This window comes from Nicotiana tabacum, chromosome 7 (assembly GCF_000715075.1).
Source record: "Nicotiana tabacum cultivar K326 chromosome 7, ASM71507v2, whole genome shotgun sequence".
Classification (NCBI taxonomy): Eukaryota; Viridiplantae; Streptophyta; class Magnoliopsida; order Solanales; family Solanaceae; genus Nicotiana; species Nicotiana tabacum.
The window spans coordinates 149,831,427-149,859,369 of record NC_134086.1 but is presented as its reverse complement, the minus strand read 5'-3'; the positions used below and the strand labels follow the sequence as shown (position 1 = coordinate 149,859,369).

Sequence of the window (27,943 nt, the reverse complement as noted above, 5' to 3'; positions counted from 1 at the left end):
CATAAAAAGAAAAAGAGACTCAAAACATAAAAAGAAAATTCTCCTTAAACAACTCCTGAATGAGCGATCCTGACTGGATGGTCCTAGGGCGTCTGTCGTGCTCAAACTCTGGTAAGTAAATCCACACCTGTATGAGAAAATTTAGGCCAAATAAAGTTAAAGACCTAGGACGCTATGTGAGACAATAACCCTTCCTGTTGGACACATGCAAGACATGATTGTGACTATTTTTCTAAAATTAATCTATGTGGCTAAAAGTGGCTAAAAATGCAAGATTTGGCTAAACCCCGCGAAGTCGAGAACCTAAGACACACTAGGAAGACCAGACCCTATGTGGGATGCTTATGTATCATGCCCCGAAAGACGAGAATCAGGTATGCGTAGTTCAGGCAGATTGAATACGGGCGAGAATTAAAAAAAATAACTAATTTAGAAAAATATGTTTTTTTGGTCTTTTTTTTAAAAATGATGAAACATGTAAACTCTTTTTGGATTTTCTTTTTCCCTTTTTTTGATTTTCGGAAAATGATGAAAAAGTGCAATTTTTTTTTTGAATTTTTCATTTTTTTTCTTAACAAAAATGTGAATTGTGCCCGACTTGCTTTATTTTCACACTTCACCCTCTCTTTTTTCTCTTTATTTTCTTTATTTAATTTGCCTTCAACTATCATTGGTCCGCCAAATGACTCTTTTACCCTTGAAAAAAATGCAACATGTAACACATAAGATGCCTCAAGATGGTCTGTTATTTTGGATACACTTGTCCTAGACGGACCCAACCCCTGTGTTGAGTCTCCAAAGTCAAATGCACGTGATGCAAACAAATGCTCCTACTAGGGATCCGACATGAGGTTATGTTATTCTAAGTTTAAACCTAGGTTGTGTTCTTGACCTGGCTTACCAGAGCGGACAACTCGAGCCGAAGAGGGGGCAACGTACCGGGAGCACTAAAGTCTACCGGCCTTGTTGTTGGCCCAGCCTCGTTCTATTTGGTATAACTTCTACAGAAAAAGCGGGTCACGCGAACGTGTGCACTATTTTTAGAAGACTCAAATGGGTGGCGTAAGAAGACAGTTTAATATAATTCAAATAATATCAAAGCGGTAAATAAACAACATTTAGCACATTAGGTCCACAAATAAGATAATATGAACAATAAATAAAGCCAAGTAAAAATCATAAAAACAAGCTCGAATTCTTGAACCCTGAACCAGAAGTTCTGGGTTATTATCCCCAGCAGAGTCGCCAGAGCTGTCATACCTCATTTTCTACCCCTGGAAGGGGTATAAGGGAGTTTTTTCCAATTTAAGTGACAATCAAAACGAGATTATTTATTTAAAATTTAGAGTCGCTGTAAGCACGTGATTTTTAACCCTCCCCGAGAATTTTCACATTTTTAGCGTGAATATGTGAAATTGGGTCTAGTATAGCTATTTTAACTATTTTACCTTATTTTGTTGCAAAAAGAAAAAATCACAAAATATATATATAAATTTTAGTTTATGTATTTCTCATAAACTTGAAAAATACAAAAAAAATTGTACTTTATTTTGGTACTTTATATAAAATTCGAAAATTACAAAAAATATAATTCTATTAATGATTTGTAGTCATTTTAATTTTGGAAAAATACAAAAAAAAAATATATTACTTTATATTTTGTCTTTATTAAGAACGAAAATTACAAAAAATAGTTTTTTATTAATATTCTATAGTCATTTTAACTTTGAAAAATACAAAAAATATTACTTCATATTTTATCTTAATATTTAAGAAAAACGAAAATTACAAAAAAAAATATAGTTTCATTAATATTTTGTAGCTATTTTAAATCTTTAAAAAATATTTTAAAAAAATATATATAGTTTTGTTTAAATACTAGTCTTATTTTTGGTAGTTATTTTGCTTACATAGGACTAGTTTAAGCAACGTGTTCCTGTTTCTCGGGTCCTGGCGAAAGAATAATATTCGGGTTTAAACTACCCGGTTTTAGGCCTAATTTTCGGACCTAGCCCATAATAAACCGTGTCCAGGACACGTGGGGAACCCCACCACGCGTGGGGGACATATGCCTCGAACCCCACCACGCGTGGGGCTCAATTTTCTGGGCAGAGACTATACAAATACACGGACAAATAAGGAATCAGGGGACTTTTGGATTTTGGTCAGAAAAAAGAAAAAAAAAACGGAAAAAATTCTTTGGCACTGTTCATCTTCTTCTTCACAAAGAAGAAGAAGGGAAAAAACCCTACCGGGCCCCCCCCCTTTCACCTTCCCCACGTCCAAACGCTCCAAACACCACCACCACACGGACCCTCCTCCTCCCAGCTCCACCATCGTCACTACCCAGTCCGACGAGTAGCAGCAGCGTCGTCACCTCCACTGTCCGAACACCACCCCGTCACCTTCCCCCAGCCCGCGAGCTCCAGCTCCATCACTGCGTCGACCACCACCAAACGACGCCATAACCACCATCGTCAACCTCCAGCCCTCCGTCGACCACTACCCAAACCAGTCGACTCTACTGCATCGCCACCACCAAGCGACGCCATAACCACCAAACGACGCCATAACCACCATCGTCAACCTCCAGCCCTCCGTCGACCACTACCCAAACCAGTCGACTCTACTGCATCGCCACCACCAAGCGACGCCATAACCACCATCGTCAACCTCCAGTTCCGTCGACCCTACTGCCCAGCCCGTCGTCAAATACCACCGTCAACAAACCACCAGCCAAATGACCCTCCATAGCCTCCTCCTTCCTCACATCCAAACGACCCCTTTGTTGCCTTTTGTCGAGCTAGTTGTTGCGTCAAAAAATACACAGTAGCAACCAACAATCTCAGGTCGTTGACAGACTTGGTCCGAGTTTTCTTTTTCCGTCGTGGTCGACTTTGGCTCGTCGAGGTCCGGTACGCCGAGTTGCTGTCCGAGGTTCCATCGTTGTTCTTCGTTTAGAGAGGTCCGGCTCGAGTTCCGTCGGAATCGTGTTTGTCGTTCTGAGTTTGTTGAGGTTCAAAGGTTAGTAAACCTCGATGTATTGGATTAAAGAAATTTTACGTTCAATGTTTGAAGTTGCAATATATCAATTGATATGATAATTTTCTGCTTATGTTTCACCGTATGCATTTTCGTTCAATGTGTTATGTTATTATTGTCTTAGTTTATTTGGACAAAATTAGTATTAGTACATGTTGTTGCTACGCCCGAAACACTCATTCGCTTAACTTCCTTTGTTAAATCTTGACAAGTTATGAGATTGTATTTGTAAAGAGGCTGTAAGATTTAGTATGGTTAAAGGCGTAAAAATGGCATCCCTTTAAAAATATAAAAAAAAAATAATAAAATAAAAAAAATAATAAAAAATAATAATAATAAAAAAGAGGCGAGCTTCGCTAAATAAAAATGTACGAATTGCGGAGCCCTCGCAAAATATATGTATTAAATACTTAGATTCCGGGACGGGCCGTTTAGTAAATTTCACGGCCCTGCCCCAAAAAATAATAATGCGCTAGTTGCTTTAGGCGCGCCTTTAATAATGTTATCTCCCTAAACTCGGGTGCACATTTATGTGACCCAAATCCAAATCTCAACGAAATCGAAATGTGTCTCTAATCACGGGTACATTGACTGTGACGTGGTATGAGATGCATTTCCATGACGTTGCAAATTCCTTTTAAAAAAATAAGGATGAGACGAGCCTCGCCGAATAAAAACACAAATTGCGGGGCCCTCAGTAAATACTTGTTTAAAATTACTTAGAATTCAGGAGGGTTGTTTAGCGAATTTCACGGCCTCCGCAAAAATAATAACGCGATAGTCTCTTTAGGCGCACCTTTAATAATCTAATTTTCTTAAACTCGGGTGTGCATTTCATGCGACCCAAATCCAAATCCTAAAACATCAAATAAAATATGTTTCGGATTGTGGGTGCATTTCATGTGACACGGTCCAAAGATATATTTTAAGCGATGTTCACATTCTTGTAAAAACAATAATAATAAAGCGGTTAAAAGATAAACTTGCACATAAGTTCATAGTGTATTAAAAATCAGATAAATAAGCCAAATATAACAGTTGAGCGACCGTGCTAGAACCACGGAACTCGGGAATGCCTAACACCTTCTCCCGGGTTAACAGAATTCCTTATCTAGATTTCTGGTACGCAGACTGTAATATAGAGTCATTATTTTCCTCGATTCGGGATTAAAATTGGTGACTTGGGACACCCTAAATCTCCCAAGTGGCGACTCTGAAATAAATAAACCAATCCCGTTTCGATTGTCCTTTAATTGGAAAAACTCCCCCTGCGCCCCCCGGGCGCGGAAAAAGGAGGTGCGACAGCTCTGGCGACTCTGCTGGGGACAAGCACCCAGAACCACTGGTTCAGGGTTAGAAATTCGAGCTTAGATAAATTGTTATATTTGGCTTTATCTGATTTTTTACATGTTTTAAGCCTAATGTGCTAAATGTTGCTTTTACCGCTTTGATATTATGTGAACTGTATATAAATTGTGCCGAAACCCATCTTCTCTCTGAGTCTTCTAAATCATGAAGAAGGGCGTACTTCGTATGACTTCTTTTCTGTATAGTGTCAAATCCCAATTTAGAACGAGGTTCGGATAAGTTGCTAAGCCGGTGAAGCTTCTGTATTCCCGGTACGCTGCCCCCCCTCGGCTCGAGCTGTCCGCTCGGGTAAGCCAGGTCTAGAACAAACACCCAGGTTCTGAACCTAGTATAACAAAGCCACATGCCGGATCCCTAGTAGGAACGTTTATTTGCATCATGTGCATTTGACTTAGGGGACTCAACACAGGGGTTGGGTCCGTCTAGGACAAGCAACCTGAAAATAATAGACCATCTTATGACATCCTATGTGCTACATGTTGTATTCAGTCAAGGGCAAATGGGTCATTTGGTCATTTCCAGCATGATGTTATTTTAATCAAAAGCATGAGGAACATTTGCGGAATCCAAGAAGCCTTGGAATTCCCTATGTCCCCCACGCTTGCTTTTTGGGAAAACACATGGGGAACATTTGTGGAATCCAAGAAGCCTTGGAATTCCCATATGTCCCCCACGCTTCATATGTTGGAAAAAGCGCATGGGGAACATTTGTGAAATCCAAGATGTCTTGGAAATCCTTATGTTTCTCATGCCACATTTTGAAAACAACAATAAATATAAAAAAAAAAAAAAAAATACATATAAAAACAAGGCATGAAAATTCAAAAGATTTTGTGTGTTGTCATCATTTTCCACAAATTAGAAAATCGTGAAAAGATGAGGAAATGACAGTGTAGAGATATAACTACTTATTTTTAGAAAGAGAAAAAAACGCAAATGTCCAAGTAGTGTCGAAACTCTGCCGAAATTTTGAGAAATAAAAATAAAAAAAAACATGTCTTATTAGTTTGTTTTATTAAAGCAAAGGAAAAGTAGAAAAAAAAATAATCATTGTTTTGCCATAAAAGTTTGTCTTGACATAAAAATGAAAAAAAGAGTCTTGTTTTTAAAATATGTGTTATTTATTTGTTTATGAAAATGACAAAATTAAAATAATCCAAAAATATTTTCTCCATTATTGACTTCTTTAGGAAGTCTTTCTAATTGTTTTCAAAAATAATATAATATATATAAAAAAAAAACAAATCCAAAAATAGTTTGATTCTTTTTTCAAAATTGAAAAGAAAATTCAAAATTCAAAAAAAAACATTTTGAGAAGCATTTCTTTTATTAAAAGCAAAATTCCGAAAAATATTTTCTTCTTCTTCTTTAGAATAATAAAAAAAAAAAAAAGCAAATGAAAATTCAAAAAATATATCTTAGAAGTGTTTCTTTTAAAAAGAAAATCAATCAAAAAATAATATTTCCTTGCTGCTTTTAAAGTAGTTCTTTTAAACGAAAATTCAAAAAAAAAGTTAGTTCATCTGCTTATTATTATTTGCCTACTTATTCTTATTTGACCGAACTACGCGGGTTTGATTCTCACCGGATGTGAGATACGTAGGCAACCCTCATCGGGTCCAACCCCACCTTCTCAAAAAAGAAGGAATGTTTTATGTTTTTCGTTAATTTGTTTGTTTGTTATGAATGAAAAATAATAGTCTATTTGATTGTTGTGGGAAAAATAACAAAAACAAAAAATATAGAAAATGGAAAAGGGTCCTCTCAAAAATAGTTTATTCGCCCGAACTACGCGGGTTTGATTCTCACCGGATGTGAGATACGTAGGCAACCCTCATCGGGTCCAACTCCCCTTTCCATTTTACCAATAATGATATACCATAAAGCATATATGTACACACATGTATATAAATACATATACTGTTTGTTTTGTTTTCCAAGATTTTTGTTTAGAGTCAAAATAAAGGTTTCTGTTTTGGCCTAAAAGGTCACCTTAATAAATGTGCAGGATGAGCACAGAGAAAAATGAACCATTCTCGGCCCTCAGCGAGGTCCCCCTACAACTCCACATGTGGTGGAATGATTTGGAAGCCAATAGCAAAGAGGTAGTAGGAAGAATATTGGGAGGTTTTGTAAATTTGTTGGGCGTTAGGCCAAGGACAGATATTCTTGAAGCTCTAATACCATTTTGGGACCCAACCCGCAATGTATTCCGTTTTGTTGACTTTGAACTTTCACCAACACTTGAGGAAGTCGCCGGATATGCGGGATTGAATGAGAGGTTAAGAGGGCAATATTTGCTTTCGCCAAGGCCAGTGTCTCCGCATGCGTTTCTGGATCTACTAAGCATTAGTCGGAAGGTACAACATGACGATTTATCGAGAGGATATTGTGATCTCCATTTCTTGTATCAGCGGTACGGAACCCCGCAGGGTTTTGAGGAACCGAACCTTGGGTTGACTCACGGAGGGAACAGAAACAAATGGGAAGCAAGACGTACTTTGGCTTTTATCACAGCATTCTTGGGAGTCATGGTCTGTCCAAGGAAGGATAAAAAGATAGAGATAGGTCTGGTAGGGATGGCCGACGTGGCAATCAAAAGAACCAATAGTACTGTGGTTCCTTTGATTTTGTCCGAAATCTACCGGGCTCTGACTATATGCCGAGAAGGAGGCAAGTTCTTTCAAGGTTGAAACCTGTTACTTCAGCTATGGATGCAGGAACATCTCCATCACCGAGTAGGATACATGAACCACGGGTTGACCGAGAGGAATTGTATCAGCGGATTCAAGAAGCGCATGACAGGCGCCAGATTTCCTGAAGGCGTCGAAGCATGGTTTACACGGTTAAGGTCAACAACAGCTGACCAAATTGAGTGGGCATTCGGTTGGTTGGCTGATACTGAGGTGATCTACATGTCGGCTGAAGAATGCCATGTTCTCTTAATAGGCCTTCGCAGCGTCCAGCCATATGCCCCTCATCGGGTATTACGACAATTGGGCAGGTTTCAAGTAGTCCCTACTGACGAAGACATGAGCAAGCATGCCTTAGAATTAAGCCCGGGAGTCATATTCCCCGAGGGGAAGATTAGAAAACTGTGGCATGAATGTAGATTCTTGGAGCCCAAGACCATGGTGCGAGAACTAGCCAAAGGTGAGGTAGACCCAAAGTACGATGCTTGGTTCGAAGGAAGGTTTCAGATTCGGCAAAGACCTGCTAAAAGGGCACACGTCCAACACTTCACAGATGATTCGCAAGAGCAATGGGGATGGTTAAAAAGGGAGGAAGGTTACCGGGTTGAAATCGGGAAGCTAAAGCAACAAGTCGAAAGACTTACATTCGAGAACAATGTGCAAGCCGCTTCGGAGCAGGCTGAAAGAAACAAGCTAGCCCAAGAAAACCAAACCTTGAAGGCCCGCCTTCACCAAGACAGTAAGAGTGACGTTGACCGACAGAAGCGTCGCTCTGACGAAAGATTGATAGCAAGTTTGAGAAGTCAGGTCATCCAGAGCCAAGAAGAATTAGAACAATCAGAAGCATGCATAGCAAGGATGAAGGTCAGATGGGCAAGGCACACAATGGCCCGGAAGCAGCGTTTGCAACAGGTCATAAGGGATTATGAGATGAGCATCGGAATATTGAGGGAGACGAACTCCACTCTACATGATCGGATCGTCAAACAAGCACGAGATGCCCAAGCCGACAGAAGGCGATGTTACGATGCAATGACCAGAACGGAAAGACAAATGGAGATATTCCAGGATCAGCTTGCCAACAATGCGCAAACACTGGGGTTGAAGAACCGACAGATAAGGCATTTGTTCGCAGAAAGGGACAACATTCGAGGAAGGATCGACGAGATTGGGCATTACATCTACATGAGATGCCTGGCATGCGAGCAAATGCCTCGGAAGACCCTCCTTGTTTCCATCATGGGTTGCGTCCACCGAATCATGAATGAGTTGAAAGGTCTGCAGAGAGACCTCACACCAAGGACCGCGGAAAGGCCGAATGATGCCTCGCGGGCCCCTAAGTTGGAAAATTAATCTTTGGTTGAGTCTTGTTTATTTGGTTTTGTTGTTTTTCCATATGTTGTTTTCTTTTCTTTTAGTCAAAACGACTTAAGAACTGTGGAGTCTGTACTATTGCTATTCCTTGTTTGAAGTAATTTGTAATAGCAAAATTTTGAGAATGAATTTAACGATTTCACAAGAATCTTGTGTTTCTTTACTTTGAGGCAGAACTACGCCTGGTCTGATTCACGCAGGGACGTGATACGTAGGCAATCCCCATAAGATTCGACCGCTTTTAATAAATAAAGAAAAAATGTAAATAAAATAAAACGCGGGGTTTCGCAAAATACTTTAAAAAGAAACGAATGAACAAACCGGGATGACGCATGCGATTTGAAGCAAAGCATGTAGAAACGGTTAACTGCCTAGGTGCATTGCATCCTGTATGTGTTATGATCAAATCTGTTAAGCTCTAACACTAACAAAGTTTGTTGTTGTCTGAAACAAGACAGTTAGTTGTTAAAGAATTCTGGCAACACATTCATACCAAACCAGATCCAAGGGACCGGTAGCAACAAGCATGACCACTTCTGAGAATAGTAATGAGGAAGAAAGGCCGATGAGCCAGTTGCTAAAAGAGGCAATGGAAAAGATTGAGAGGATGGGACTGGAGATGCATGCAATGCAGCTAGCCCTGGCCAAAACGCAAAAGAGCCCTGAGACACTGGGACACGTACCGGAGTACCCTCACTCTGGCCCTTCCACAAGCCGCCCAAATCCCCTCTATCATCAAGAAAGAAGCCCTCATGATTCCCAAGCTCCACCACCCCATCAACCTCTCCCAACACCCAATATTCCCATTTTTGTGGGACCTGCATCCGCCCCTTTGCAGCGAACGACCAGTGAGCCATTGTTTCAGGCTCACGATACACAATACTATCCCCCTGAGCCTACATTCCATGCACCCGAACCACAGGCTTACAATCCCCATTTGGAAGTTCCGGCAGAGGTTGAGAAGCCGGTTAAGGCCCCTGAACAGGATGAAGTGTTGAGAAAGTTCAAAAGCCTGGAGCAATCCTTCAGGAACTTACACGGGCTGGGCAACCAAGTCAGCGTGGCATACAAAGATCTGTGCCCTTTCCCAGATGTCCAACTCCCGGCAGGGTTCAAGATGCCCAAGTTTGATTTATATGAAGGGCACGGTGATCCCATGGCACATTTGCGGGGGTTCTGTAGCAAAATGAGAGGGGCAGGAGGCAAGGATGAGCTTTTGATAGCTTACTTCGGCCAAAGTCTGAGCGGATCTGCACTGGAATGGTATACCAGGCAGGATTTCAGCAGGTGGTACACGTGGGATGATCTGGCACAGGCTTTTGCAGGTCATTTCCAGTACAATCTAGAGATAGTCCCTGACCGTCTCACGTTATTGAGAACTGGGAAGAAACCCGGGGAAAGTTTTCGCGAGTTCGGATTCCGCTGGAGAGAACAAGCAGCTAGAGTCGATCCTTCCATGAGAGAGGGAGAAATGGTAGACTACTTTTTGCAGACATTGGATCCAACCTACTTTGGTCACTTGGTGACAACGGTTGGAAAATCTTTCAACGAGGTGGTCAAAATAGGGGTCATGATAGAAGAAGGTTTGAGGTCGGACAAGATCTTAAACTATTCGGCACTTAAGGCCACAACCCAGGCTATTCAAAGCGGCACGGGAGGTGCGCTAAGAAGAAAGAAAGAAGAGGTTGCCACGATCGAGGCAGGCAGTTGGTCCAGGGCTGGCAGGCCGCACTACAACCAACCCAGGCCTCACAGGTCAAACTACCCATACAACCCACCACAAAATTTCTATCCACCTCGAGAACCACATTGTTCCGTACACCAAGCCCAGGTATACACTCAGCCTCCGGTTCGCCCACAATGGCGCGCACCGGCTCCCCAGAACATATATGCACCACCACAAAACACTTACCCTCCACCAAGGGCATATAGAAATCCTTCGGGGGCAGGTTTCCGGGGAAATCCAGATGCCAGAAATGACAGGTTGCGGAAGCAAAGAACCTTCACCGAACTGGGAGAAACCTACACCGCTGTGTTCCACAAGCTGCGGCAATTGGGTTTGGTTAGTCCCGTCCATACTCGGGAACCAAATCCCCCGCCTCAGAATTTGGATCGTTCAATCAGTTGTGAATACTGTTCAGGGATGCTCGGGCACGACACCGAGAAGTGCTGGAAGTTAAGGCATGCCATACAGGATCTTATTGACACCAATAAGATCGAGGTCCAGACACCAGAGGCTCCTAACATCAACCAAAATCCGCTGCCAGCGCACCACGAAGCTCACATGATTGAGTTGGTGTGTGAGGGAGGTGAATTAAGAAAACCCTCACAAACAGTGATGATGGTCCAAGCTGCCCCAAAAGAAGTTTTAACCAGTGGAGGAACAAATGTACAGTCGCAGGGAGAAGGTGTCAAGCCGGTAGTATTATGGGGGAAGAACCCGTCCGTCATAGCAAGCAAACCCGAGCCAAGTAAGTTGGTAATACCAGGGATCCTGCCCACACCGGCGGTCGTGTTAAAAGGGGTATGTAGAGAACGGGTAACCATAAAGCCGGTGGTCCAACTGCCTATGCTTGACAGCAGGGCTGTGCCCTGGAAATATGAAAAAGCAGTGGTGACGTACCAAGGAAAACAGGTGGAAGAAGTCAGTTGTGAAGCGCAAGGGCTGACTCGATCAGGTCGATGTTTTGCTCCGGTGGAGTTAAGAAAAACCAACCCAGTGGCAACCAAGAAGCCAGTGTCAGAAGAAGAGGCTGAAGACTTCCTGAGGAAGATGAAAGTGCAAGACTATTCTGTGGTTGAGCAGCTGAGAAAAACACCTGCCCAGATCTCACTATTGTCATTACTCCTCCATTCCGAGGAACATCGCCGAGCCCTGTTAAAGATATTGAACGAGGCCCATGTACCCAGTGAGATTTCTGTAAACCACCTGGAAACCATTGCTAGCAAGATTTTCGAGGTGAACAGAGTGACATTCTCAGATGATGACCTGCCGGTGGAAGGTACAGAGCACAACAAAGCTCTATACCTAGCTGTCAAATGTGAAGACTCGGTGGTAACCCGAGTATTGGTGGATAACGGCTCAAGCGCCAATATTTGTCCATTATCCACCCTGGACCAGTTAAAGGTTGACCGTGGAAGAATACGGGAGAATAGCATCTGTGTCCGAGGGTTTGACGGAAACGGAACAGCCACTGTGGGGGATGTTGTACTTGAACTAACCATTGGCCCGGTCCTGTTTACCATGGAATTCCAGGTATTGGACGCCACAGTATCTTACAACTTGCTGTTAGGACGACCCTGGATTCACGCAGCTAAAGCGGTGCCTTCTACCCTACATCAGACAGTGAAGTTCGAGTGGGAAAGACAAGAGGTCGTGTTGCACGGCGAGGATACGACATGCACCATGGGCGGAACCATTGTGCCTTTCATAGAGACCACTGATGACAAGGGTCCCTGGGTCTACCAGATTCTCGATACAGGGTCGGCCAACAAAATTTCTGAAGGAGAAATCATCCCGCACCCTAGGGTGACTGCCGGCAACAGTAATGATGGTATCAGAGATGCTGGGTAACGGATTTGTGCCGGGAAAAGGCCTGGGAGTTGAACTTCAAGGGATAGTCCAACCTGTTTCCCTTCCTAAGAATCTGGAAACCTTCGGGTTGGGGTTCAAACCAACCGCAGCAGACAGGAAGCAGGCGCGAAAGATGAAGAAGAGGGTCTGGTTTCTGCCTAAACCAGTGCCACGCCTCTCGAGGTCTTTTGTTAAAGCCAGTGCCAAGGGGTCAGCGATCCCAAAGATTCGAGGACCTTTGATCGGCATAAGTGAAGACCTAAATCAGAGTTTTGAAAGACTATTCGCGGATGTCAGTATGGTGGAAGCTGGAGAGGGTTCCAGCAGAGCAGAGATACAATTTGTGGGGCCTGAGGCCAAGACCAGCAATTGGACGATTACTCCTCTTCCTGTCCGAGGGGAGTCTTGGTAGTAGGCTTTGATTAATGTTTTGTTTGTTTGTTTGTTTGATCGGATTATTCAAGGGTGTAATCCCAATTTTACTTTCGTTTTGTAAAAGTGTGAACCCTTTTTATCCTGCAAATTTAATGAAGTTCTTCTCTTTTGTCCCATTTTAATTTCTTGTTTTGTGCTTTTCTTTCTGAACAGTTCTCTTTTTACTGGTCCTAATGACATGGCATGCGCAGCGGATCTTCGACCTAGTCTAATAAATCAATCTGAATCTGACTCAATGATGCAAGAGGTCGTTTGTGATGATGAATCCGAATATGACGAAGGGGAAGCCTTCGAAGAAGTAAATCGAGAACTGTGCCAATTTGAAGAGAAACCCAAGCCTAACCTAAATGACACTGAGGCTGTAAACCTAGGAGACGCTGATAACATCCAAGAGACCAAAATTAGCATCCACATTGAGCCGAATGTCAAAGCAGAATTGATCGAAACTCTCAGGGAATTCAAAGATGTTTTTGCATGGTCATATGATGACATGCCTGGATTGAGCACCAATTTAGTGGTTCACAAACTACCCACTGACCCGGCATACCCTCCGGTCAAGCAGAAACTAAGGAAATTTAAAACAGAAATGAGTGTAAAAATCAAAGAAGAAGTGATCAAGCAGTTGCAATCGAAGGTCATTCGGGTCACTCGATATCCCGAGTGGCTGGCCAATGTGGTACCAGTCCCAAAGAAGGATGGAAAAATCAGGGTGTGCGTCGACTACCGCAACCTCAACAAAGCAAGTCCCAAGGACAATTTCCCGTTACCCAACATTCATATCTTGATCGATAACTGCGCTGGGCGCGAGATCGGATCCTTTGTGGATTGCTATGCGGGATATCATCAGATCCTAATGGACGAAGAGGATGCTGAGAAGACAGCGTTTATTACGCCATGGGGAACCTACTGCTATCGGGTAATGCCGTTCGGTTTAAAGAACGCTGGGGCAACGTACATGCGAGCAATGACTGCTGTGTTTCATGACATGATACACAAAGAAATAGAGGTGTACGTCGATGATGTGATCATCAAATCTTGGCGTCAGGAGGACCATGTGGCAGACCTAAGGAGATTTTTCCAAAGACTCCGGAGGTATGATATCAAGCTTAACCCGGCCAAATGCGCATTCGGGGTTCCATCAGGAAAGTTGCTAGGATTCATCGTCAGTCGACGGGGGATTGAGTTAGACCCGTCCAAAATTGAATCCATCCGAGACTTGCCACCGCCAAGGAACAAAACAGAGGTAATGAGTTTGCTGGGTAGACTCAATTACATCAGCAGGTTCATCGCTCAACTCACAGCAACTTGTGAGCCCATATTTCGGCTACTGAGAAAGGATGCTGCAGAAGGTTGGACGACAGAGTGTCAAGAGGCTTTCGACCAAATCAAAGGGTATCTGTCTAATCCACCCGTGTTGGTCCCGCCTAAGCCCGGGAAACCCCTAATCCTTTACCTGACAGTCTTGGAAAACTCATTTGGTTGTGTACTGGGGCAACATGATGACACAGGAAGGAAGGAGCAGGCCATCTACTATCTTAGCAAGAAATTCACAGTGCATGAGGTCAAGTACACTCAACTCGAGAAAACATGCTGCGCCCTAACTTGGGTAGCTCAGAAGTTGAAGCACTACCTGTCTTCATATACTACTTATCTCATATCCCGCTTGGACCCATTGAAGTATATCTTTCAGAAACCTATGCCCACGGGAAGGTTGGCAAAGTGGCAAATTCTGCTCACAGAGTTTGATATCATCTACGTAACGAGGACGGCCATGAAAGCCCAGGCACTGGCAGACCATTTGGCAGAGAATCCCGTTGACGAAAAATACGAGCCCTTAAGAACGTATTTTCCTGACGAAGAGGTGATGCACACGACTGATTTGGAATTACCTGAGGAACCGGGTTGGAAGCTTTTCTTCGATGGAGCTGCAAACGCAAAAGGAGTTGGAATAGGAGCAGTACTCATTTCTGAAACAGGACGGCATTATCCTGTTACGGCTCAACTGCGCTTCTATTGCACCAACAATATGGCCGAATATGAGGCTTGCATTCTGGGTTTGCGCCTGGCTGCCGACATGTTTGTCCAAGACGTCTTGGTCTTGGGAGACTCGGACCTCTTGATACATCAAATTCAGGGAGAATGGGAAACACGAGATCTAAAACTCGTACCATACCGACAATGCTTGCATGATCTGAGCAAGAAATTTCGATCGGTAAAGTTCAAACATATCCCGAGAGTTCACAATGAGGTTGCGGATGCCTTAGCCACCTTAGCATCAATGTTGCACCACCCTGACAAACTGTATGTTGATCCTCTACACATCCAGGTCCGTGATCAGCACGCCTACTGCAATGCCGTAGAAGAAGAAGCAGATGGCGAACCCTGGTTTCATGATATCAAGGAATACCTTAGGATGGGGATATATCCAGAACATGCTTTTGGGGACCAAAAAGAGCCCTTCGGCGTTTGTCGAATGGTTTCTTCCTCAGTGGAGGAGTATTGTACAAAAGAACCCCGGATTTGGGATTGTTGAGATGCATAGATGCCGGGCAGGCAACGACGGTTATGGCGGAAGTACATGCCGGAGTTTGTGGGCCACACATGAGTGGATATATATTGGCAAGAAAGATCCTTCGAACAGGGTGTTATTGGCTAACCATGGAACACGACTGTATCACTTTCGTAAGGAAATGCCATCAGTGCCAGATACATGGAGATTTGATTCATTCTCCGCCAACAGAGTTACATACGATGTCAGCACCCTGGCCGTTTGTAGCATGGGGCATGGATGTCATTGGGCCCATCGAGCCAGCAGCGTCCAACGGTCATAGGTTCATTCTAGTAACCATTGATTACTTCACCAAATGGGTTGAGGCTAAAACCTTCAAATCAGTAACTAAGAAAGCAGTGGTGGACTTTGTTCACTCCCATATCATCTGCAGATTTGGGATCCCAAAAGTGATCATCACGGATAACGGTGCGAATCTTAATAGCAGCTTGATGAGGGAGGTATGCCAACAATTCAAGATTACACACCGCAATTCCACCCCATATCGTCCTAAGGCAAATGGAGCAGTCGAAGCAGCCAATAAGAATATCAAGAAAATACTGCGAAAAATGGTGGAAGGGTCCAGACAGTGGCACGAGAAATTACCCTTTGCTTTATTGGGGTACCGCACTACCGTCCGGACCTCCATAGGCACAACTCCTTACTTGTTGGTATACGGAACTGAGGCCGTGATACCAGCGGAGGTCGAAATTCCGTCCCTCCGAATTGTCACTGAAGCCGGGATTGATGATGATGAATGGGTAAAAGCTCGATTGGAACAATTGAGCCTGATAGATGAGAAAAGATTGGCAGCAGTGTGCCATGGTCAACTATATCAGAAGAGAATGGCAAGAGCATATAACAAGAAGGTGCGCCCCAGGAAGTTTGAGGTAGGGCAGCAGGTGTTAAAGAAGATCCTCCCACATCAGGTCGAAGCAAAAGGCAAATTCGCCCCAAATTGGCAAGGGCCTTATATCGTGACCAGAGTATTGTCCAACGGCGCTCTGTGTTTGACAGATATCGAGGGTAGATGTGTCGACATGGCTATCAATTCAGATGCAGTCAAGAGATATTATGCGTAATTTCTTTAATTATGGCAATTTTTGGTTTATTTGTTTGTATTTGGCATTTGATGGATAATGAGATGACGGAGGCAATTCTTTCTTCTATCCAAACACTGTTTAACCCTTGCTTCCCCCTTTGAGCCTTAAGTAATTCTTTCATACCCCTCTTTTGGAATCACTAATGGAAAGGACATGAAAAAAAAAAGAAGAAAAAGAAGATAAAATCATAAGAAATACAAAACCGTGGGAACTACGTTTGACCTGATTCCTCAAAGAGGATACGTAGGCGCCTCACGGCTCGGTCATAGTATGCATCATAGGGGATATCCGATGCATAATGTACATAGTGTGCATAATAGGCACAGTGTGCGTAACGCACATAGCGCAACATAAGTGTAAATAATAAATTCCCCAAGCAAGAAGACTGGGGCAGAAGATGTTTTAAAATTCCAACAAAGGTTCGATTCCAAAAGTTGTAGCACATCACCCATCAAATTATTTTCATTTCTTTCATAGCCTTTCTTTAACCCCACACCAAAACCAACATCAACGTCCAAAAGACCTCCCGATCAATGTTCAAGAGATGTCGAGTCAGGCGAATAAGACCGAGAATAATACACCAAGCCCCAGAAAAGAAGAGGATCGTAAGATTGGGAACGAATTGATAGTCAAAGGAATCTCCAGAAAAGAGGGTCGTATCTACAACACCCCGATTCCTCGAAAGAAATAAAATGAGAGAGTCTCATCGGTGAAAACCTTCGCAGGCACCGAGAGGCGATGTAAGATGAGGGATATAAAATGAGAGAGTCTTATTGGTGAAGACCTTCACAGGCACCATAAGGCGCCGGGAGATGAGAGAAAAGAGAGAGTCTCATTAGTGAAAACCCCTCGAAGGGCACTATGAGGCGACGAAACAGATCAGCAAAGCTACCACATTCGCAACAAGATGAACATCCATTTATCATCCCCAGCAAGTCAGACCGTCGGACAAATCGATTGATACAAATAGACTGGGTCGGGAATCTATGGTGCACGTCATGATCACGGGGACCAGTTGTGTCCTCCAGATAAGTTCTTTGGATTGTCTCCTCCCACAAAATATTGGTTCAGAAAGTTTTTCTTTTTTCCATGTCTTTATTTCTTTTCCTAAAATGTGTCTTGAAAGGATTTTTCAAAGCTTACTACCAGAAACCAAAGGAGAATTCATCCAATGCAGGATGATACAAACAGTCTTAAAGGCCGGTCCCAGGCAATGCAGGGATTGTGCCCGGAAATTTTGGAAGAAGTAAGCTCCAAAAGGGAGTGGTTTCGGGAGTTAGAAGCAGACTCCCACATCATGTGTTTAAAGAGAAAGCAGAAAAGGGGATAAATTGAAAACCAATCCCCAGCAGGCTAGAGACCCCCAACAGGCAACTTTGCCTGCCAACCAATTATGGGGACAAAGAGCAAGAAAAGGGGAAGAGAGGAAAATTGCTCGCCAGAAAGGCACCCTCTACCACCACGATTAAAACTGACTAAATCCTTTTGTCTTTTGCAGGAGAGCAAAGAATTGATGACGGCAACAAGATGCAATGCCATGGAAGTTACCAAAAACCGGGGCAGAAAATTTTCTGCCGATTGTCGAAAATTTTCTCGGAAGAGCGGGAATACATTTTAAGTTCTAAGTTCTAGGTCGCCCACCAGTATAATGCGGGAATACATTTAAGTTCTAGGTCGCCCACCAGTATAATGCGGGAATACATTTTAAGTTCTAGGTCGCCCACCAGTATAATGCGGGAATACATTTTGAGTTCTAGGTCGCCCACCAGTATAATGCGGGAATACTTTTAAGTTCTAGGTCGCCCACCAGTATAATGCGGGAATACATTTTAAGTTCTAGGTCACCCACCAGTATAATGCGGGAATACATTTAAGTTCTAGGTCGCCCACCAGTATAATGCGGGAATACATTTAAGTTCTAGGTCGCCCACCAGTATAATGCGGGAATACATTTTAAGTTCTAGGTCGCCCACCAGCATAATGCGGGAATACATTTTAAGTTCTAGGTCGCCCACCAGTATAATGCGGGAATACATTTAAGTTCTAGGTCGCCCACCAGTATAATGCGGGAATACATTTAAGTTCTAGGTCGCCCACCAGTATAATGCGGGAATACATTTAAGTTCTAGGTTGCCCACCAGTATAATGCGGGAATACATTTTAAGTTCTAGGTCGCCCACCAGTATAATGCGGGAATACATTTAAGTTCTAGGTCGCCCACCAGTATAATGCGGGAATACTTTTAAGTTCTAGGTCGCCCACCAGTATAATGCGGGAATACGTTTAAGTTCTAGGTCGCCCACCAGTATAATGCGGGAATACATTTTAAGTTCTAGGTCGCCCACCAGTATAATGCGGGAATACATTTTAAGTTCTAGGTCGCCCACCAGTATAATGCGGGAATACATTTAAGTTCTAGGTCGCCCACCAGTATAATGCGGGAATACATTTTAAGTTCTAGGTCGCCCACCAGTATAATGCGGGAATACATTTTAAGTTCTAGGTCGCCCACCAGTATAATGCGGGAATACATTTTAAGTTCTAGGTCACCCACCAGTATAATGCGGGAATACATTTAAGTTCTAGGTCGCCCACCAGTATAATGCGGGAATACATTTTAAGTTCTAGGTCGCCCACCAGTATAATGCGGGAATACATTTTGAGTTCTAGGTCGCCCACCAGTATAATGCGGGAATACTTTTAAGTTCTAGGTCGCCCACCAGTATAATGCGGGAATACATTTTAAGTTCTAGGTCACCCACCAGTATAATGCGGGAATACATTTAAGTTCTAGGTCGCCCACCAGTATAATGCGGGAATACATTTTAAGTTCTAGGTCGCCCACCAGTATAATGCGGGAATACATTTTGAGTTCTAGGTCGCCCACCAGTATAATGCGGGAATACTTTTAAGTTCTAGGTCGCCCACCAGTATAATGCGGGAATACATTTTAAGTTCTAGGTCGCCCACCAGTATAATGCGGGAATACATTTAAGTTCTAGGTCGCCCACCAGTATAATGCGGGAATACTTTTGTTTGAGTCATTGAGGTTTTATTTTAGCAGACGCATTTGCTAACAAAAGTTTTGTTTTACCCGTAGGAGATGCACATCCTAGCCTAGTCTTTAGTTTACTCATCATTGCATCAGTAGTATAAATGAGTTACAATTTTGCTAACGACTCACGAATCTTCCTAGTACAAACTGGGTTAGGAAATTTTGTTTGTTTTGTTTGTTTTGATTGTCAGGGACCCGCCTGTAGAACGGAGGTTGTTGCGTGTCAAAGAAAAGAAGAAATCAGGCGTCCACCTGGAGAACAAGGACAAAGAAAAATAGAAGTCAGGCGTCCACCTGGAGAACAAGGACAAAAGAAAGAAGAAATCAGGCATCCACCTGGAGAACAAGGACAAAAGAAATAGAAATCAGGCACCCACCTGGAGAATAAGGGAATACAATTGAAGTATTGAAGTCAAAAGCCCGCTCATATGAGAAAGGAGCACACTCATAATCAATAAAGCAGAGGAATACAACAGGAATCCCCAGCAAGAAGCAATAAAAATCCCCAGCATTCACAAAAGGCTGGTCAGAAAAGAGAAAAACAAAAAGGGAGAAAAACACGAAAGTGGAGAGCAAATGTGGTCTGCTCAAGAACTAGCACCTACAACTAGCAAGTATCAAGGTTCAGATCCAAAGTCTGCGTGAAGCACCATTCAAGACTCAAGACCAAGCTTCAGAAGACTTAAGAGATAGGAATCCTTGTAACTAGTAGCTGATAGGCTTAGTTAGTCTTTTTCAGTTTTCATTTTTGTTGTAATGACAGGATCGCGGACCGGAACCTCGACGGAACGGCACCTCGATCGGCTCTTCACCTCGGTACACTTCACTATCTCTCTCATTTCCGAACTACACGTGGCCTGATTCCTGTATAACCAAGGATATGTAGGCAGCTCAGATACCAGGGCTCGGTCACAATCCCTCCCTTTCCTTAAGTGTAGTCCGTCCAAGCAATGGTCGGGTCAAAAACACGTCTAGTCGTTCTTTGTCGGAAAACTCTTCGTGTTTCCAGTCAAAGAGGGGCAGCTGTAAGCACGTGATTTTTAACCCTCCCCGAGAATTTTCACATTTTTAGCGTGAATATGTGAAATTGGGTCTAGTATAGCTATTTTAACTATTTTACCTTATTTTGTTGCAAAAAGAAAAAATCACAAAATATATATATAAATTTTAGTTTATGTATTTCTCATAAACTTGAAAAATACAAAAAAATTGTACTTTATTTTGGTACTTTATATAAAATTCGAAAATTACAAAAAATATAATTCTATTAATGATTTGTAGTCATTTTAATTTTGGAAAAATACAAAAAAAAAATATATTACTTTATATTTTGTCTTTATTAAGAACGAAAATTACAAAAAATAGTTTTTTATTAATATTCTATAGTCATTTTAACTTTGAAAAATACAAAAAATATTACTTCATATTTTATCTTAATATTTAAGAAAAACGAAAATTACAAAAAAAAAATATAGTTTCATTAATATTTTGTAGCTATTTTAAATCTTTAAAAAATATTTTAAAAAAATATATATAGTTTTGTTTAAATACTAGTCTTATTTTTGGTAGTTATTTTGCTTACATAGGACTAGTTTAAGCAACGTGTTCCTGTTTCTCGGGTCCTGGCGAAAGAATAATATTCGGGTTTAAACTACCCGGTTTTAGGCCTAATTTTCGGACCTAGCCCATAATAAACCGTGTCCAGGACACGTGGGGAACCCCACCACGCGTGGGGGACATATGCCTCGAACCCCACCACGCGTGGGGCTCAATTTTCTGGGCAGAGACTATACAAATACACGGACAAATAAGGAATCGAGGGACTTTTGGATTTTGGTCAGAAAAAAGAAAAAAAAAACGGAAAAAATTCTTTGGCACTGTTCATCTTCTTCTTCACAAAGAAGAAGAAGGGAAAAAACCCTACCGGGCCCCCCCCCTTTCCTTTCACCTTCCCCACGTCCAAACGCTCCAAACACCACCACCACACGGACCCTCCTCCTCCCAGCTCCACCATCGTCACTACCCAGTCCAACGAGTAGCAGCAGCGTCGTCACCTCCACTGTCCGAACACCACCCCGTCACATTCCCCCAGCCCGCGAGCTCCAGCTCCATCACTGCGTCGACCACCACCAAACGACGCCATAACCACCATCGTCAACCTCCAGCCCTCCGTCGACCACTACCCAAACCAGTCGACTCTACTGCATCGCCACCACCAAGCGACGCCATAACCACCAAACGACGCCATAACCACCATCGTCAACCTCCAGCCCTCCGTCGACCACTACCCAAACCAGTCGACTCTACTGCATCGCCACCACCAAGCGACGCCATAACCACCATCGTCAACCTCCAGTTCCGTCGACCCTACTGCCCAGCCCGTCGTCAAATACCACCGTCAACAAACCACCAGCCAAATGACCCTCCATAGCCTCCTCCTTCCTCACATCCAAACGACCCCTTTGTTGCCTTTTGTCGAGCTAGTTGCTGCGTCAAAAAATACACAGTAGCAACCAACAATCTCAGGTCGTTGACAGACTTGGTCCGAGTTTTCTTTTTCCGTCGTGGTCGACTTTGGCTCGTCGAGGTCCGGTACGCCGAGTTGCTGTCCGAGGTTCCATCGTTGTTCTTCGTTTAGAGAGGTCCGGCTCGAGTTCCGTCGGAATCGTGTTTGTCGTTCTGAGTTTGTTGAGGTTCAAAGGTTAGTAAACCTCGATGTATTGGATTAAAGAAATTTTACGTTCAATGTTTGAAGTTGCAATATATCAATTGATATGATAATTTTCTGCTTATGTTTCACCGTATGCATTTTCGTTCAATGTGTTATGTTATTATTGTCTTAGTTTATTTGGACAAAATTAGTATTAGTACATGTTGTTGCTACGCCCGAAACACTCATTCGCTTAACTTCCTTTGTTAAATCTTGACAAGTTATGAGATTGTATTTGTAAAGAGGCTGTAAGATTTAGTATGGTTAAAGGCGTAAAAATGGCATCCCTTTAAAAATATAAAAAAAAATAAAAAAAATAATAAAAAATAATAATAATAAAAAAGAGGCGAGCTTCGCTAAATAAAAATGTACGAATTGCGGAGCCCTCGCAAAATATATGTATTAAATACTTAGATTCCGGGACGGGCCGTTTAGTAAATTTCACGGCCCTGCCCCAAAAAAATAATAATGCGCTAGTTGCTTTAGGCGCGCCTTTAATAATGTTATCTCCCTAAACTCGGGTGCACATTTATGTGACCCAAATCCAAATCTCAACGAAATCGAAATGTGTCTCTAATCACGGGTACATTGACTGTGACGTGGTATGAGATGCATTTCCATGACGTTGCAAATTCCTTTTAAAAAAATAAGGATGAGACGAGCCTCGCCGAATAAAAACACAAATTGCGGGGCCCTCAGTAAATACTTGTTTAAAATTACTTAGAATTCAGGAGGGTTGTTTAGCGAATTTCACGGCCTCCGCAAAAATAATAACGCGATAGTCTCTTTAGGCGCACCTTTAATAATCTAATTTTCTTAAACTCGGGTGTGCATTTCATGCGACCCAAATCCAAATCCTAAAACATCAAATAAAATATGTTTCGGATTGTGGGTGCATTTCATGTGACACGGTCCAAAGATATATTTTAAGCGATGTTCACATTCTTGTAAAAACAATAATAATAAAGCGGTTAAAAGATAAACTTGCACATAAGTTCATAGTGTATTAAAAATCAGATAAATAAGCCAAATATAACAGTTGAGCGACCGTGCTAGAACCACGGAACTCGGGAATGCCTAACACCTTCTCCCGGGTTAATAGAATTCCTTATCTAGATTTCTGGTACGCAGACTGTAATATAGAGTCATTATTTTCCTCGATTCGGGATTAAAATTGGTGACTTGGGACACCCTAAATCTCCCAAGTGGCGACTCTGAAATAAATAAACCAATCCCGTTTCGATTGTCCTTTAATTGGAAAAAACTCCCCCTGGCGCCCTGCGGGCGCGGAAAAAGGAGGTGCGACAGTCGCCACATGGGATAATTTATGGTGTCCCAAGTGACCGGTTTAAAATCCCGAATCGAGTAAGTTGACTTTATTTACGATCTGCGGACACAGAAATCCGGGTAAGGATTTTTTATTAACCCGGGAGAAGGTGTTAGGCACTCTCAGGTTCTGTGGTTCTAGCACGGTCGCTTTGATCACACTTGGCTTAAACAAATTGTCTAATTACTTATTTTAGAACCTATGTGCAGTTACCCCTTTTATTATTAAGGAATTATCTTGAAACAGGTCACGCGTACGTGCACCCATTTGTTTGGCGCGTCAAAAATCAGGTCACGCGAACGTGTCCATAATTAATAACGCTTTATTATTATTAAGAAAGTTTGGCCGAAGTTGCGCGAAAGCATACTCCGGTTTGTTTTTAGAAATCGCAATCATGTCATGCGAACATGTCCCCAATCACAATGATATATTAAACAGGCCTAGAGAAACTACGAGCATTTGTCATTTTTATATCTAGGTTATGAAATTAATACGAGGGCCATGTATGATTAAATTGTGGATGGCACACCTCGGACTAAATTAAATTAGTAGCCTATGAAAACCAATTTTATTATTAAGGAAGTTTGATCGAAGTTGCGCGAACGCATACTCCGAATTGGTTTTTAGAATCGTAATTATGTCACGCGAACGTGTACACAATCACAATAACAACATTTTGTTACTATTAAAATTGTTTGGCCGAAGTTGTGCGAACGCATACTTCGATTTACATTGTCATTGAGAGAGCCCCACAACTATATTTAAGAAAGTATTTAACCTATATTATGCGTATATAAAGTGACAATGTAAAAGAAAATTGACTCTATTATTGTCTGTATTACCACATCAATTGCAATTTACCAAGTTATACCCAAAAATGGTCACTTGTACAGTTTTATTCCTTGATATAGGATAATGCACATATTCAATCAAATATATTGCTAATTCAGCTCCTAGTCTCCAGAATAGAGCACAACAATCCACTAGAGAACTAAATTAGTGCATTAGTGCAAAGAATTAACAAAGAATCGTTGTAAATATATACTGCTCACTAGAAAAATATTTTTACCTAAAAGCATCTGAGAAATTAGCTTCATAATTATCAAATAACTACTGCTTTTCCCACAATACTTTTCAAGCTCAATCAGATTTCTTATGGATGCAAACAAACATTTTGTTATGCCATAGAGAAAGAAGAAAAAAAAACGTCAGCAAATACTTTTAGGGAGTCATAGCCTATTTGGAAGAAAAATGAAGTACCTCAACCTAAATTGAATATAATTCATCTCGATGACCGATTCAGCCAAGTAACAATGTCAACAAAATAGAGGTCAACTGAAAAAATTGAAAACTGATTTTCAAAGATCGATGTCAAGATAATCAGTACATTAAACTATTCACACATCAATGAAAAGGAGATCTGAAATAACAAATGAACAAAGTTGGAATATAACTTTAAATAAAGCAAGGAAATCTGAAACATGGACCATAAACTAGGAAAACAACTCACTGGTGACGAATATCATCAGGATTCATTTGTGAAGATTCAATTAAAATCATAGCCATTACATGAATCAAACAAAGAGTCAATAAATTAGAGATCAAATAATGGTAACCTAATTTAACGTACTTCAAGTTTACACTCTGAAGGAAATCCGTCAACCTCCGACTCTGTGATCTGAACTCCGACTGGTTCAGCGGCGGATTGCCTCCCAGGTTTCCAAGGCGTTACCCATTTAGGTTTTAGCTACCCCTTTCTAGACTTAGGCATTTTTTCTTGAAGAAGATGAAATCTCATGGGGGGTCTGCCCGATTTTTTTGTTCTCCGGCGCTGCTCTCTGTTCGCCCGGGTGTGCGTGTGTGTGGTCGTTTGAAGGTGAGCAGCGACACTAGGTTACATGGGTGGTCGTTTGGTGGTGTGAGGACGGAGAAGAAAACTGGCGACAGGGGGGGGGTCTTGGTTTGTTCCTTAGCAATGAAGAAGATCAAGGGGCAGGGGGCTATTTTTTCTCTTCTTCTCCAAGTGAAGGAGATGAAGTTTCAGGGGGGGGGTTATGTTATCAGCGGTGGATCTGATTTTTAGGAGTCTAGGGTCTTAGAGTCTAGATTATTTTTGGACTAGTTTTTGGTTATATAGACAGATATTTAGGTTAAAGGGGTTATGGGTTTTGTATTATTGGGCCTTAAAATTGGGCCAAAGACTAAAAAATGGACTACGAGATTAAGATGGGATAAACTAACCCAAAACTAACTCTTCCTTCTAAATATACAATAAAAATATAAAACTAATCTTAATTAATTGAACTGAACTATATTAAAACATGAAACTATTTTTGTGTTTTCAAGATTATATAAAAATAAAAATAAGGTACTATTTTTTGTATATTTTTAGTTTAAATTTATGAAAGATATATAAACTAAAAGCAACTAAAAAGAAAAAATATTTTTGTAATTTTCCTCTTTGTGATGAAATAAAGTAAATGAGTCAAAATTTACTATCATCATGTTTTGGGCTGAATGCCATATTTGGGCCTCGTGCCAACTATTTGGACCCTTAGGAGATTTTTACTGCTATTTCCTCACTATTTTAATTTTATATCTGTGCTCAGTCATGCTATATTATATTGTTTTCATAACTCAGCCATGTTTACTCGATTTTTAACACTTTAAATGATATTTTGGGCTGAGCATTATATTTTACTATGCCGGAGTGGCTTTTAGAGATTTCTGACTAAGTAGGGCCGAGGGCCTGTGTTGTGAGGATTATTATGGGATCGGACTACACGCCGCAGTAGTGTTGTACTGATTATGGTTATGAGGCCGAGAGCCTGAGTTGTATGCCACAAGGTGGCTTGATATGAGGCCGAGAGCCTATTGATTATGCCACTATATGACTTGATATTGCGCTTGGGCCGTAAGAGGCCCCTCCCGGAGTCTGTACACCCCCAGTGAGCGCAGAAACCCAGTGTGATATGTGATATAGCCCGAGAGGCTGATTCTGTTGACATTGTGCCCGAGGGGCGGATTTTATGTGTTTATCTTCTCTCGCTGCTTTTCATTTACTGGTTTAACTGTTAAAAAGGTGTTTTAAAGAAGCTTATACTGAACTAAGGTGTTTTTATATGATTTCACTGTTTATTGCATTTTATTGGTTTTACTCTGCCACTTTATAGCATGTTGTGGCGTTTTACGTGATTTCTTATCGCTCAATCCTCATTTATTGTTATTACTCACTGAGTTGGAGTACTCATTTACTCCTTGTACCCTGTGTGCAGATTCAGGAGCTTCGTGTCTCGCCAGTGAGGGTTCATTGCTCCCAACAGGCCATTCGGAGTTCACTAGCTGCTCAGCATTCACAGCGCAGTGTTTCTCCCTCCTATCTTACTTTCTGTTTCTAGTTCTGTAATAGACTGTATAGACTCTTTCAGACTCTTAGACTTATGTTAGATGCTCATGACTGGTGACATCCTGATGTCGGGCTATGTTGTCTTTTCGCAAATTGTACTAGTTCACTTTTATTTTGGGATTATTAGCATGTTAATGACTTAGATTGTGTTATTATAATTGTTTAAAATGAACTGGGTGTTGTGTCGGCTGGCCTTGTCTTCACGAGAGGCGTTATCACGACCAGATCTGAGTTTAAGGTTGTGACACACGTTGTTCATATAATTCTTATTTTCTAACTTTGGAATCAACGTAAAGTTATTGGACAAGGTAAAGAGAGTATCAGTACAACTTCAAAATACTGATTCGTAGAATTCCATAATTGTACACCTGGACAAGTTGTATATGTGACTCAAGCACCTAATAGTTTTCTTTCTATCCTCCAGCAGACCCTTCTCGTCGCTTCCAAACATATGGATACATCTCGCAGTACTAACATACTCATCACATAGCCATTCAGCCGTCACTTCCACTAATAGGGACAATACCAAACATATAAGTTCAAAAACACTTGCTCACACAATCAGCACCTCGGTGCTCAAGTTATAGGCAAAATCCGGCCTCAAGTACTCCCGACTGGCCCAACATCAACTTACAGAGATCACATCTCGCCTCTCGATCAGGGAAGCACAAGCCATCAAGGCACATCTGATGCTGAGTGCTCATGCGTGCGTACGAACGCGTGGGAGGAATTCAAGGAGTTACATTTCAAGCTGAATCAAAGAACGCACGACAAGAGTTCAAGAATGTGAAATTTTCCTAAAGGTTCTGCAGCCTCTCGAGGATAAATACAGACGTCTCCGTACCGATCCGCGAGTCTCTACTAAACCTGCTTATGACTCGTGAGACCTATGTAACCTAGGCTCTGATACCAACTTGTCACGACCCTACCCCGAACCCGGTCGTGATGGCACCTCTCGTGAAGACAAGGCCAGCCAATCAAACACAATTCGCTTTTTAAAACAGTTCAATAATATAAAAGCAGTTTAAACATGATTTAATGATAATAAGTAGCGAAAATACAACTCGACATAGCCCAAACCGGGGTGTCACAAGTCACGAGCGTCTACTAAGGTCTAAAATACAACTAGGTTCTGAAATAGGCTACATACAAACTAATGAATGAAGAGAGAGAAAAGCAGTGTTGCGAACACTGGCAGCTACCTTGCTAAACTCCGATAACTCTACCTCCAATCAGCCAAAACCCGCTACCAGGTGTACAAATACCTGAATCTGCATACAAGGTGCAGGGAGTAAAGTGAGTACTCCA

General features: G+C 42.0%; 1 long non-coding RNA gene across 1 annotated transcript; it reads right to left on the bottom strand.

Moving 5' to 3' along the window:
• On the bottom strand, positions 1 to 25,275 carry LOC142182589 (uncharacterized). Its single transcript, XR_012711402.1, has 3 exons — positions 24,860 to 25,275; positions 24,490 to 24,564; positions 1 to 127 (listed from the first exon to the last, which is right to left on the bottom strand). It is a non-coding gene; the product is annotated as an uncharacterized LOC142182589 (long non-coding RNA).
• Positions 25,276 to 27,943: the final 2,668 nt, after the last annotated feature.